This window comes from Ambystoma mexicanum, chromosome 4q (genome assembly GCF_040938575.1).
Source record: "Ambystoma mexicanum isolate Mex_15411 chromosome 4q, UKY_AmexF1_1, whole genome shotgun sequence".
NCBI lineage: Eukaryota > Metazoa > Chordata > Amphibia > Caudata > Ambystomatidae > Ambystoma > Ambystoma mexicanum.
In genome coordinates, this window is record NC_090928.1 from 562,759,153 (window position 1) to 562,772,406 (window position 13,254).

The following is a 13,254-nucleotide window of genomic DNA, read 5'->3' on the forward strand; positions in this document are numbered from 1 at the left end:
CAGGCCCTGGAAGGGCACCCTGGGAGAGGAGGTACTGTCAGGAAATGGAATTGGGGCAAGTCTCGGCGTCCGTACCATAGGAATTAGCTGTGAAAGCTGAAGAAACTACATTTCCCAGTAGGCTGAGGGGGCTGGAGTAGTTCTTCCCTCCTCGTGCCATTCGCCAGCTGGGGATAATTGAGACAGCAGCTGGGGGTAATTGAGACAGCTATTAAACCATTGGCCGCCCGTGCACTGGTGCTGATAATTGTTTATTATGCAGCATGGGCGGCCACGACGTGTCGGAGCAGCAGGAGAAAATACGGCATGCAGATCTTCACGTGTACTCATTGAATAAGGAGAAAGCCGCGATGCTGTTCGAACTCTCGGTTATGAGTAACGAGAACATTGCATTCTGTTTCATGCCACGGCGGTGAGAGCATCCAGTTCACAGCGGCTGACTGCAGCATTTCAAGAGGTCCGGGTGCGCTTGTGAGCCACCCGGACACACAGATAAGTGTTTTTCTTCTTATGGTTAAAGGACACGGGAGTATCTGTGATTTATTTAGTGGCTGGCTGCATTGAAGCTGGCCTGTTATGTCCACGAGCAATGCTATTGATTTCCCTGGACATTTTGTTAACATGTATTCCGCTATGTGTGCCGCAGTCCTTTCTTAGGAACTGAAACTCCTTGAAGTACAAGAGCACACTTTTCATTTACGTTCAGTCAGTGTGGGCAGAGTTTTGTCACCCTCTCTGTAATGTTCATGTTGCCTGCATACCGAGGACAGAGTCTTGTCACAGTCTCTGTGAAGTTCATGTGCCTGCTTAACTAAGGGCAGGGTTAGTTTCACGTTTGTCTACTGCTTTGCTAGCCCAATGGGCCATGTGTTCACGTTTATTCATCATGGAAGCAGTTTTCTTGTTTGTGTCATTCCGCTTGCTATTACTGTGGGTTCATGTCACTGTTATGTGTGGCCATCCTTCATATTTGGTGTAATATGCAAAATCAGGTTTCAGGAGGAGGTTTAGGTATACTATGCATAATTCTGAAATAGGTGTAGGATCAGGAGTAGGTATTCAGAATTCATGGTATTAGTAGGTTGTTATGTGGAACAATTGTGAATTGTATGTTATGTCCCCTTCTTTCATTTGTCTATCCACCCCCTGTCCCTAATTCCTTCTTCCCCACATTGGCTGCCACGTGGTTCGCTGTGATATTATATTCAGACGCCCGTGCCAACCACGGTGGGAGGGTCGATTAATTCGGCTTCTGTGGTTCGGGAGAAGGGGTTGATCCCCTATTATCCCTTAAGGTTTTTGACACTGCCTGCCCAGTGTGTGTGCCTGCTGCCCACTTGTCCTGCGTTTTTAGTGCCTACTGTCTAGCCATTGCCGGTGCTCCTGTCCTTGGCCCTGTGACCACCTCAGCTGCTTCACCAGACTCCCACTGTGCCATACCGCCACCACCGCTCCACAGCCCATCTCCAGGACCACCTTGCCCACCCACACCTGCCTCAGGGTTGCCATGTCTGCACCATCATCCTCAGACCAAAGTGACAACCCCATGGCAGCGAGGCAGAGGGCTGTCAACTTCTCTGCCAGGGAAGTTGACATCCTGGTGGAGAAGGTCCTGGAGAATCATGATGCCCTCTTCAACCCATCGATGCAACATGGCAAGGAAGGATGTCAGCAGATCAGGAACAGGATAATGGCTGCCATCAACGCAGAGGGGGTGGCATCCTGGACCTTCAAGACCATGCATAAGCGCTGGGAGGACCTGAAATCCAGGACCTAGAGCAAGGCCCTGCGGTACACCCAGGCCTGTGCATCCACAGAGGTGCACCTTGAGTGCAGGGGCCGGCTGACAAGTAACAAAATGCAGGTCCTGGAGAAGTTTTACCCAGCGCTGCACACCCAGGTCTGCGAGTTACGGCAGCGTATGGAGTCGACTGGTGAGTATCCATGTGTTGCTATGGACTACTGTGCATGTGCATGTTGCTGCATGATAGCAGTGAGCTCCTTAGGCTTGCAGCAAGTATGCCTCTGAGACGGAAATCTGCATGCGTGCCACAGACCCAGCTATGCATGTGTGCATTAAACCATATGAATTTTAAATGAGATGTCACTTGACTTGTGTGTTGGACTGCTGGCTTTCAGACCGTGCATATTTTTTGTCACTTGTGACTGAGACGTGCCCATGTGACAAGTGTGACAGTTGAGGTAGCGTTGCCTGTGTCATGTGCATGTGTGCCTGCATGATGTTCATGTGTATGTGGCAAGGATGGGAATATGTGACTGGCCATCATTCACGCCTGGATGCAAAATGTGAATTTGCATGTCTGACATAGTCATGTAGCGGGATTCCAGTTAACGGGACTCAGATGTGTTTGCTCATCACACTGTTTGTGGCCTCTCTGTTGATGGGTGTGTGTGCATGACATGTGTATGTGAACATGATGCATGTGTGCATAGCATCTACAAGTGATTGGTCATGGAAGTGGCACGTAGCCTGATGTGAATGTATGGAGTGATGTGCATGGATGTGGATTGCATGTCCATGTGTGTGAGGTTGGAGGATGATGGTCGTTCCCTTGACTAGTCAAGTTCATGTGAATGTTGGTATTGCCACACACACATTGAAGTCTCTGTTCTGTGTCTCCTTTTCCACTTTTGCATCTGATGAAGAGGGCGGAAGCATGGCAGTAGCGATGCCTCCACCAGGCATAAGCACAAGGCCCAGAAGGTGGCTGGGGCCATGCTGGTACCGCATGGCAATGCTGCTGGGGGTAAGTCCAATAGGGCAAAGGTGGGAGTGTACTCGTCTGCAGTGGGCGGACAGGTGATGCCACACAGGGGCCATCCATTGCGGAAGATGCCCCAGAATCATCCATGTTGGCAGAGGGGGAGGTGAAGGAGGTGAAGGAGGGGGCCATTGAATCACAGGGGTGTTGAGGTGGGCGTGACTACTGCAGTCTTGTCACTGGGGCATGAGGCTGAGTAGGCCACCCTGGAGGTGCCTGTGCAAAATCTTGACCCTGGGCCAGCAGATGCATCTATTTGCGCCTGCCGGGATTCTTCCACCCAGGCCTGGTGACAGCTGTGTCCACACAGACTGACACCCACTTACCATCTGCTCTTGCCATTAAGGACTATGTGCTACCCGTGCAGGCCGGGGTGGCGAGGTGTACAGCCATCATCATCGATGAAGTGCAGGCTACACATAGACTGCATGCACGTCATCATGATGAGGTATGCCGCCTCATCAGCTTGCTTGCAACATGCCTGTTCCGGTTTATGCTGCATGGACCCCCTCCTCGTCTTCCTCCTCTGTGTGCCAGTCATCCTCCGGGTGCCTTCCGGCTGAGATACCACCAGGGCCACCTGTGCACCAGTACTACCCAAATTGCCCAGTCTGGTGGAGTCAACATCCCTGCCAGAGTTGGGAGTCAAAGGTAAAACAGCTGAGGTGGTCACTGTCACTGTGCGTTGATGTCATGGCAATATGGAATGGGCAGCATGCACATGTTTTTGTACTCACGTACCACATGTGCATGTTGGGGGATGATTATGGCCTGGAAGGGTGTGTGAGCAGATGCTCCACTCATGGATGGACATCTGGTGATTGCAGTTGTTTGGATTTGCAGGATACATGTTCATGTTTCAATTCATGGCGCGGTCACACCACGGACGCTCAGATGAACAACAGACATTGCAGTGGTGATGTGTCACACTGTTAGGGTGCTGCCTGTGGGCAGTTTCTCTTATGGAGGAGGCTGCCCGCAGTGGCGTGACAGGTGAGGGGCTTGGGGGGTGGAGTCCAGTCTGGAGGGGGATGCCTGCAGGGGGTATCCCTTCTTGAGGGGGCTGCTTGTGGGGGATGTCTCTTCTGGAGGGGGCTTCCTGCGGGGGTGTCCCTTCTGGAGGGGGCTGCCTGTGGAGGGTGTCACAGGTGAGGGGGGCTGAAGGGTGGTGTCCCTTCTGGATTGGGCTGCCTATGCGGGGTGTCACAGGTGACTGGGGATGTTGGGTGGAGTCCAGCCTGGAAGGGGCTGACTGTGGGGGTTGTCCATTCTGGAGGGGGCTGCTTGCGGGGGTGTAACAGGTGAGGGGCTCTGGGAGGTGTTGTCCTGTCTGGAGGGGGCTGCCTGTGGGGATTGTCCCTTCTGGAGGGGGCTTCCTGTGGGAGGTGTCCATTTTGGAGGGGTTCAACAGTTCAGTTTAATCAGTTAAATAAAATAAAACACATTTAATCTCATAACAAATTATTTTGTTGAATTGATATTTAGGTGCAACAAATACCTGGAAATGTGGCAACTGTTGTAAGCTATGCCACCTGTGATGAATCGGAGGATGTTGTCCCTTCTCCCCTAGGGGGATACCTTTCCTATGAGTTAAGGGCGTTGCAGCCACATCACAATTATCCATCTGGGGGTGGTGCCCCAAGTGAGGATCAAATGGGCAAGAAACCCCCTTATGGGATTAGGGATGCGATTCAGAGAATGCAGTATGTCCACGCAGTAGTACCCCTTAAACCCTTTCCACTGCACAATCATCCCCTCCCTCTGTTTGACAAGGTTAATATTTGTTATAGTGAGGCTAGTCAATCTAATATGCATGATAAAGTTAAAATCTTAGAAAATTCAAAGTCTCTTAGACCTGACTCTCTGAAATGTACTGAGAAGAGGAAGATGGTCAGGAGTCGCAGGAGTACTATTGATGAACAGTATGAGCATTCTAAATTCCCAAGGACTGAGACAAAGCTGATGATCAGGAGTCCAAGGATCATTATCAACAAGCAGAATTATCGTTCTAGTTTTCCAATGAACCTGATTGGCCCAAAGCAACTTCTTTCCTCAATGTCGGAGTTTAAATCTAAAACAGCTCAGAGGCAGGGGAAAGACGATCCTCCAACGAGGAAATCAGCAAGATGAGCCGTGTCCTGCAGGACCAGTGCTGGCTGGAGAGAAGCTGAGAGCAGAGGAAGAGGGAAACGCGAGCAAGGTCACAGAAGCAAGGACTGCTTGTGGCATTGCGACTGCATCCTCTGGGCCTCCCGAGCTACGGCAAAGCACACAGCAAATCGCCCACAAGAGTGGTTGCACTGTCAGAGGAAGCAGACATCCGGGAAGCTGCTGTCGGCTGCAACAAAGCCCCAAAAGTGAACAGAGCCTCTAGAGAAGCTGCCACCACTCCAGAAATGCTGGTAACTTCCAATTGGAAGCAAATAGATATGTGCGTTACTTGAGTGGTACAAGTGATCTGGGGAAGTGAAGGGGTGAAGGGAGATGCCAAAGAAAGAGGGTCTGAGACCCTGGAGACCGAGTGCAAGTCTGGGATATGCACTCATAGAAGATACAAAACCAAAAGCCATTGCAAACCTTGTTAGTCTGGGACTCGCACTGATATGAGAATCTGAAACAAAACCAAACCGAACATTGCAAGTCTAATACCCGCACCCTAAGAGAGATAGCATGTATTTGAAGCATTACTTGGCAGGAGAGTAATCCAAGTAACTCTGAACATTCCGAGTCTGGGACTTACACCCATAGCAGGACAGTCCGTTAAAGGACGAAGGCTTGGTAGGAGAGTATACCAAGCCGAATTGATTAAGTTGAGTCTGAGACCCACACCCAAATAAGAAGTTTCACAACAGGTTAACTGCGTAGCAGGACAGTGAACCAAGCAAATATATTGGGAGTTTGGACCCACACCCAAAACAAGACAAGAAAGCACAGTACAGCAGATACTATACTTGGCAGAGGGAGTGTGCCAAGTTCATAGGATTAATAGGAAAAGCATAAGGAGGATATTCTTGTGAACTGACTATTGACATTTGTGAAAACAAGTACAAGCAGAGGGGCCCTATAAAGGGAGAAAGCTTGCATGAAGGACCCAGGGGAGAAGGCCACAATCCGAGTCCTTCAGTTTTGAACATTTCTTTATTTCTTTCCAAGAGAGTGAAAGTTTTCTGTTGTTTGGAATCAGAAGGAATATTCGTAATGTTGGAAGATAGAGGAAGGATCGTAGGGGAAAGTGCCACAACCCTAATCATTGGAAAGTTTTGATCATTCCTTTCTTTGGTGTCTTTGCCGCTTGTGATTATCCAAGAGACTAAGAAACTTTTACGCTGCTTACTTCTACAGAGAATACTACAAAAGAGGAGTCTACGGGAAAGGATACCAGAACCTGACCGTGGATTCATACATTTGGGAACACTTCTTTATGTGGTGCTCGTTTTGATCGCCCCAGAGATTGGGAACCTTTCTGTTGTTTGAGAACCAGATGGAACATGTTTATTTCAGGGACAAATTAGCCTGGCATAGTTGTTTTATGTTATCAGTGTTAGGAACAGAAGTAGACTTTTGAGACACAACAGGGACAGACTTTTTAATTTGGATATTCTGACAGTTCTTTTTTTAGAGGCGAGGGAAACCCATCTTAGTTTTCAGGGACAGAGAGGTATTTTTCCAACCTTTTTTCATTTGATAAAAGTTTCTGGCCACAGACATATCACTAATGTGTCTGAGCCTTACTTCTGACCCGTCACACCTTAAAGCTGAGCCACACCCTGCTACACAGCCCATGAGCACACTAATTACATAACAGCTGACAGCAACAGTACTATCAAAGATGGCATTACATCATTACATCATTGATGACATCACTGACTACTGGAGCACACTGATGACTGTACACTTGACATCACTGAAGACATCTCAAGGACTACCTGTTAGAGTAAATCATTCACTTGGACTTTTTCAAGACATATGACAAACATTTTGTAAAGGTGTATGAGTAGTGCATGCTAACAGAGATATAATATATATATAAGTGGCCATTTGGACTGGCTAACTTACAGTCACATTTTGGGGCCTAGTTTATGGCCGCAGTCCATGCACCAGGCAGTGTGGCCAATGGCTATGGCCAGTGCCAAACAAACCCGTTATAGGGCTAAACAGGTTAATCATCCAAGGGTGTAAATATTATAAGGAATAAAATAAAAGGGGTGTTATTTAAATTTTGCATTGATTTTACCATAGGGAAAATATGCATGTATTGAACAGGCGCACAGCGTAAAACGCATGACAAGTTTACTTCAATCTTGAACAAGAAATGGTGCACAGTAGTGCAGATTTGCTTCTGTTGGCTTTGTGATCATCGGTACAGTATTATTTGTTTTAAATTAGGCAGAGAGTGTGGTTGACCCACATCGTTTATATATCACTCTTGGCGCATTATAACACCTGAGGCTTTTCAGAAAAAAATGCTATTTTTTTCACCAATGTAAGGCACTCTTGTAAGAATGGGATGGCGGTACTGGAATGTTTGCCTTCCGGTTCGATGTGGGAGGGTGAAACATCAGAAATTGTGAAGTTTGAGAGTTTTTGGACGGATAGGAAATACTATTTATTTTTATTCTTGCTCATTTTGCAATGAGAAAAGTGATGTTGCTTCGAGAATTTGACTTACGTTTTGAAGTGGGACAGTTGTATACCAATTTGATTAAAAAAATATCAGCAAGGAACTTTGGGGAGACTGTCTTCAGGGTGGATGTTGGGAGAACATAAGAGTAGCACTTGGGAACATTTAAAGTGTGTTGGTGTCTTTGGATAATATGTTTCTAATCATTTTTTGTCTTGAATATAAAAGAGGCATTTGCGAGAATCTTCTGCACGAGCAATGTGCCATCCCCAATAGCGATTTCTCAAAAAGTATTCTCACGGAACCAGGGAAAATAATGCTTGCAACGAAATCTTACGAGAACAAGAAAAGGTTTTTTTCCACCTAAAACGCAGGCCTCAAACTCGGGTCAGCTCCGGGTCCCACAAAAGAGGACTTACCAAGCCCTTCTGACCTTGGAGGGTCTGGTAATTCCCTTTCGCGGGACCCGGAGCCGGTATGTCCCCATTCCCATTTGAGCCCCCATAGGGCTCAATGGGAATAGGGAGGATGGTATCACTGGTACCGTTCATAACAGTACCGTTGCTACCATCCTGGTTTGCTCACGGGTGCCGCTCCGCACGCCTGGTCTGACCAGGCATCCAGTGAGGAACCAGCGAGCAAACTCGTAATGTTGCGCCATGGCAACAACAGCGCCGGTAGCACTACCGGCGCCACTGTTGCCTCACCTCAACAGTCGTAATGAGGCCCAATGTCTGCTTAAACATAACGAATAGTATGTACATTCTCGTAATGGGCACTTTCCAAAGTAGCCGCTGGCCATGTCACATGATGGTTAGCTTAGCAAATGAATGATCAATGAAATATCAAATCTACAATGATATGAAACGAGAACAAGTCAGTTCTACAGCTGGTGTGGGTCATAGCATAACAAAACCCTCGAAATTCATTGACAAATTTTAAGTTCAAGGGACATTAACGTGATAATTTAACACAACGAAACACTTGAAATGAATCAACTTTTGGAATATACTAAACCTTAACTCTTAGCAACCCTTCCTTATGCAGCCCATGCGCACCCAGATGACAGCACAGATGAATAAATAAATATAAATCTCAATTACACTGTCCTTACAATTTATTATAAGTGCCAACTTTTAGACAGGTCTAAAATAAAACAAATGTTGGTTTCTCACGCATTTAATGCGCGTGCTTTCCAAAACGACACTATTCATCAACCGAAAAGGCTATTGCAGGAAACTCAGAATGTGTGCAATATTTTGAATGTGCTAATATTTTTTTTTAAATGCACTCAGCGCATGCTTTCATATATGTCATGTAAGCTTCTTTGCCTAATGTCCATGATGTTTAGTCCCCTGAGAGCTCTCATTCATTTTGTAAAAGGAAGTGACATTTCAAGAAGCCATAGGGGGTGAACAAAAAAACTCTCTTTCTAAAATGACCTTTTGCAAATGATAAATAGGTCCTCTGTAAACCATGAAGATACCAAGCAATTAGAGATCTAAGTGGGCACATTGAAATATTCAATTGCCATCTTCCAAGAAGCCCACATGAGAATAGATATATTTTTCTCAAGCAATTGAAGGGAACGATTGAGCCGGATATCTTAAGTAGGGTGCAGCGCTATTTTGGGTGCCCCAGTTTGCTCTATTTGGAGACCGTTTTGAGTTTTATCACTGAGTATAATCCTTCTTGACACTGGACTGGTGTGGCGGTCCTTAGAAGATTCGTTTTTGAAATGTTTACTTGTTGAAGCTTTACAACTGGTGCCATGTACTTGCCAACATTCTGTGACCAAAAAGATGTAGTGTTTTTGAAGTTTCAAAAATAATAGTTTGCATAACAATGACATCACAGGAAAATACAAAACATACATTATTGGCATCATTGAAGCATTCTGAAATACACAACTGATCAAACAGCACAACATGGAAAGATGTTCGAATGTTAAAAATGTATAATTCTGAATGGTAAGTTATCACCAAATTCAATTACACTGAAGGTAATCACACAGAGCTGTTAGGCAACGTTTTCCACTGCTCTGTAGGAGCAGCCTGGCCAATACATGTGTATTCCTGCAGTGCAAATTGAACACTGAATGACATCGAGACTGATACCCTCCTCACTCTGATAGGCCTATGCTGGGTGATGGTGTTGTGCTCTGTCACTTGCCTTCACTGGTGGTTCACCTAAGGGTTGTCAGGGCAAAAGTGCAGGACAGAGTCTTGTAGCTGTCAGGTCAGGATTGGTCTGAGCCTATTCAAAGTAATCACCAACTAGCCCACGGCACAGACAGACTAATTAATGTGTTGAATGCTTTGTCCTGCAGCCTGCCTTGGAGTAACATAAATTACTTGCCACTGTAAAAAGCAGTATGATCTGTCACCCAAATCTGTGAGCAGTAACCTACTGCCTAAATCTCTAGTCTTGTTAAGTATGCATGTGTATGCCACCGATATGATTAGTTCATTTGCAGCTAAAGGTTCAATGGCATCAATTTATGTATATCAAATTTTGAGGAAAATATTATATTTGAGTGTGCTATTTTGGAAACTATTCATTAATATGAACACACATGTGTGCAGTAATACTAAAGGCTTCATAAATACAAGTGACCATATGACCTCAAGAACTGGTAATTACACTAGAAAAATTAGTTTATATCTGACCTTAAAAGGAGTCTAGTCAATACCATCTGATTCCAAATAAAACATATCATAAGTGGAGGGTCGCTAAATACTTGGTTAATTCTGAAGAGTTGTTTGTACTGCACGCTACAATTACCAACGTTTTTTTTAAATACAGGTTGTATATGTTCACTTGTGTTCGTACTGTGTTTAGTTGATGGAAATGACACAGACTGAAACATGTCCAGGATTGCTTGTGGTCTCGTGCAGAAGAGATGTATCCTTGCAGTGCAGGATGGTCTTCCCCTGCTTGGCTGGGCCCGAGCCTGATTTGCATTTGCACCTTCCCCTATCTTTAATCCCTTTATTTCCCCTTTCGTTAATGGCATAGTTGTGTGAAGAACGATGGCTTGGAGAGTGGCTCAGAGCAAAGCCAGAAGTTATTGACAGGGTCGGATTGGCCCCTCGGCCTTTCGGCCCGTGGCCGGGGCGAAATCGTCCCTGGGGAGTGGGGGCAGGTTTCTGGCCATGCCTGGGCTGGTTTGGAAGAAAAAAAAATAGATTTTTATTTTCTTTTTTTCTTTTCCAAAAAGCCTTTCATCCTTCTTAGGTCGATAAATGAGTACCACCACAGGTTGGGCGATATTGTATGCATATTTCTTCTATAAAAAAAAGAGCTTAAGCGTAAGTGCTATACAATAACATTATCATTTGGCCTTGGACGTCTGCTTGGATTCACAGTAATTTAGTGTACTTAGGAACAATACTATTTGATGCCACTTCCTGTTTTGTCAAGGGGTGAAAGGTTGGGTTTCATCGCTTCCCAGGATGTCACTGTGGGGTCAAAGGACCTCACTTCTGGTGATGTCATCAGAGGTCAAGGGTCGTGAGGCGAGGGGTGGGCCACTTTTTTGAGGTGTGGGGTGGGCCCACTTTTTTTTGGGTGACCGGGCCTATTTCTTGTCCCAGTCCGACCCTGGTTATTGATTATTCAAAACCTTCCAACTAATAGATTTGTTGAAATTACAGCAGTAGCAAGAGCCCGTATTTTTTCAGTGATATATGTACAGCTTGTGGTAAGCTTTGCCTGCCAGCAATGAATTATCACATGGCCATATTTGGTATTGGGTTGTAATTGCTATAGCACTGAAAACAGTACTATTCCGATACTACGGGTGGGAGAATCCAACGAGTGGGTAAATCCACGTAAGCCTTATCTGGTGAAATGGCAAAATAACTGTTCTCTGTTCTTTTGTCAACAGGAGTGTTTTCGATGGATTTTATGCTGAAAAAATTCCATCGAAATAACTCATTACATTTTATTTTTTTTATTTTGGAGGGGTTCCTCCCAAGCCGCATCTTTCCCTATGGTATTCCTCCCAAGCCCTTCCCCAACCTCTTTCAACCCATTCCCGCAACCCCTATATATTTTGATGAGTTTTTCAATGGAATTTCTTCAGGAAAAATTCCATCGAAATAACTCCTGTCAGCAAAACAACACGATAAGAAAATAACACCTTGGATATTGAGCAATGCTGCACTCTGTCTGTGGGAACATGTGTATTCCAAAATAGTAACCAAACTTCAGAAAGATTTAAGATTTGGGAACCCCATAAACGAGCCACTCAAAACAGCCACACTTACTGGGGAGCTTCTTGGCAGGCCAACTAGAGCCCCTAATTCTGAAAGCTTTTTTTAAAAGCTTTTCTCATACACCAACCCAAGAAAACAAAAACTTGTGAAAACGTTTATCTTAGTGCTCCCCACAACTGTTGTGGGTCTCTTTGGAAAATGTCATGTTTGGGAGAGAGAAGGCTCAAAATGGTTGGAGCATAACGCAGTGATGAGGGGCAGCACTGGGGGTACAAGAGGAGGCAGAAATCGAGGGGCAGCAGGAGGAAAAATTAAAGAGGTGGATGCAATGCAGTAGGATGAACATAAAGGACAACCTGAACGCCCTCAACCTAGTTCAGCAGGTAACTGGTGCCACCCACAAGCAGGATATACACTAGATGCGATCCTCAGCTCCACTGACCTCATCTCCATACTCCCCTCATGACCGCTCATTTTGATGAACCACACAACCATATTTTTCTCGCTCACGTCACCCTCCCATCCTCTATGAAGTGCTAACACCGGAACTTCAACCCATGTCCCACTATGGAACAAGGTCATTATTACCCGACCTGGCTGACTCCCTACTCTCCTCCCTCCTCAGGAGGAATACCTTCCAATAGCCACTTCAACTCATGGCTGTCTGTCACTCTCCTACCTTTCACCCCCTCAAGATACACCCCCTCCAGACAAGGCCCCATTTTCAGATGGTTAACCCCCTCCTCAAACACATCAAAGCACATAAACACACCCTAGAATGTAGATGGCAGGGTGAACCTCTCCCCAAAACAAAACAGCCTAGGCCCATCAGTACCATATCTACAAAGCCAAAACCTGTATGGTAAAATAAATACTTTTACAAGAACAGAATCTCCAAAACCTGTAACAATAGCAAGGAACTCCACAAGATTATCAGAGAATACATGGCCCCCTGCCCTTCTCTCCCTCTCACGTCTCCCAACCGATTTGTGACGCCCTCTTGGACCATTTCTACAACAAGCTCTACAAAGAACCCGCACCATTTGCATGAAACGGGAAGCACTTCCACCCCCTCTACCCTCTCCCTAACATGTGCCAGACAACCAACCCGCCCCCCAATCTATCTTCTCCTCTTTCTCGCCCAACAATTGACCCAAATTCCTTAAGTTAATGGGGAACATCTCCCATCCAGATCCCCAAAGAACCCATGCCCACTATACGCTCCTCAAAGGAATCTTCACCTCATCCTGTGCAGACAGCATTGCAAGATCCATCCTTAAATCTTCCCTGATGCAAGGGATTTCCCAGCACCTTTCAAAACATTGCATGTAAAACCCCTACTGAAAATAACCCACTCTTGACCACCTCCTTCCTACAAACTACGGACCAATCTCCATAACTCTGTTCTTAGCTAAACTCATCAAACATACAGCCTACTCTCAGCTCTGCATCTTGACGGAAACCAACCACCTTCTCTACCCCATCCAGTCCAGGTTCAGATGCCTCCATGTAACTGAATCATTCCTGGTCTCCAGATGAGATGACCACAAAAACACAGCAGACACATAGGGCTGTGCCACGCTCATACTCCTCGACCTCTTGTTGGCAGTCAACACTATCAACCACAACA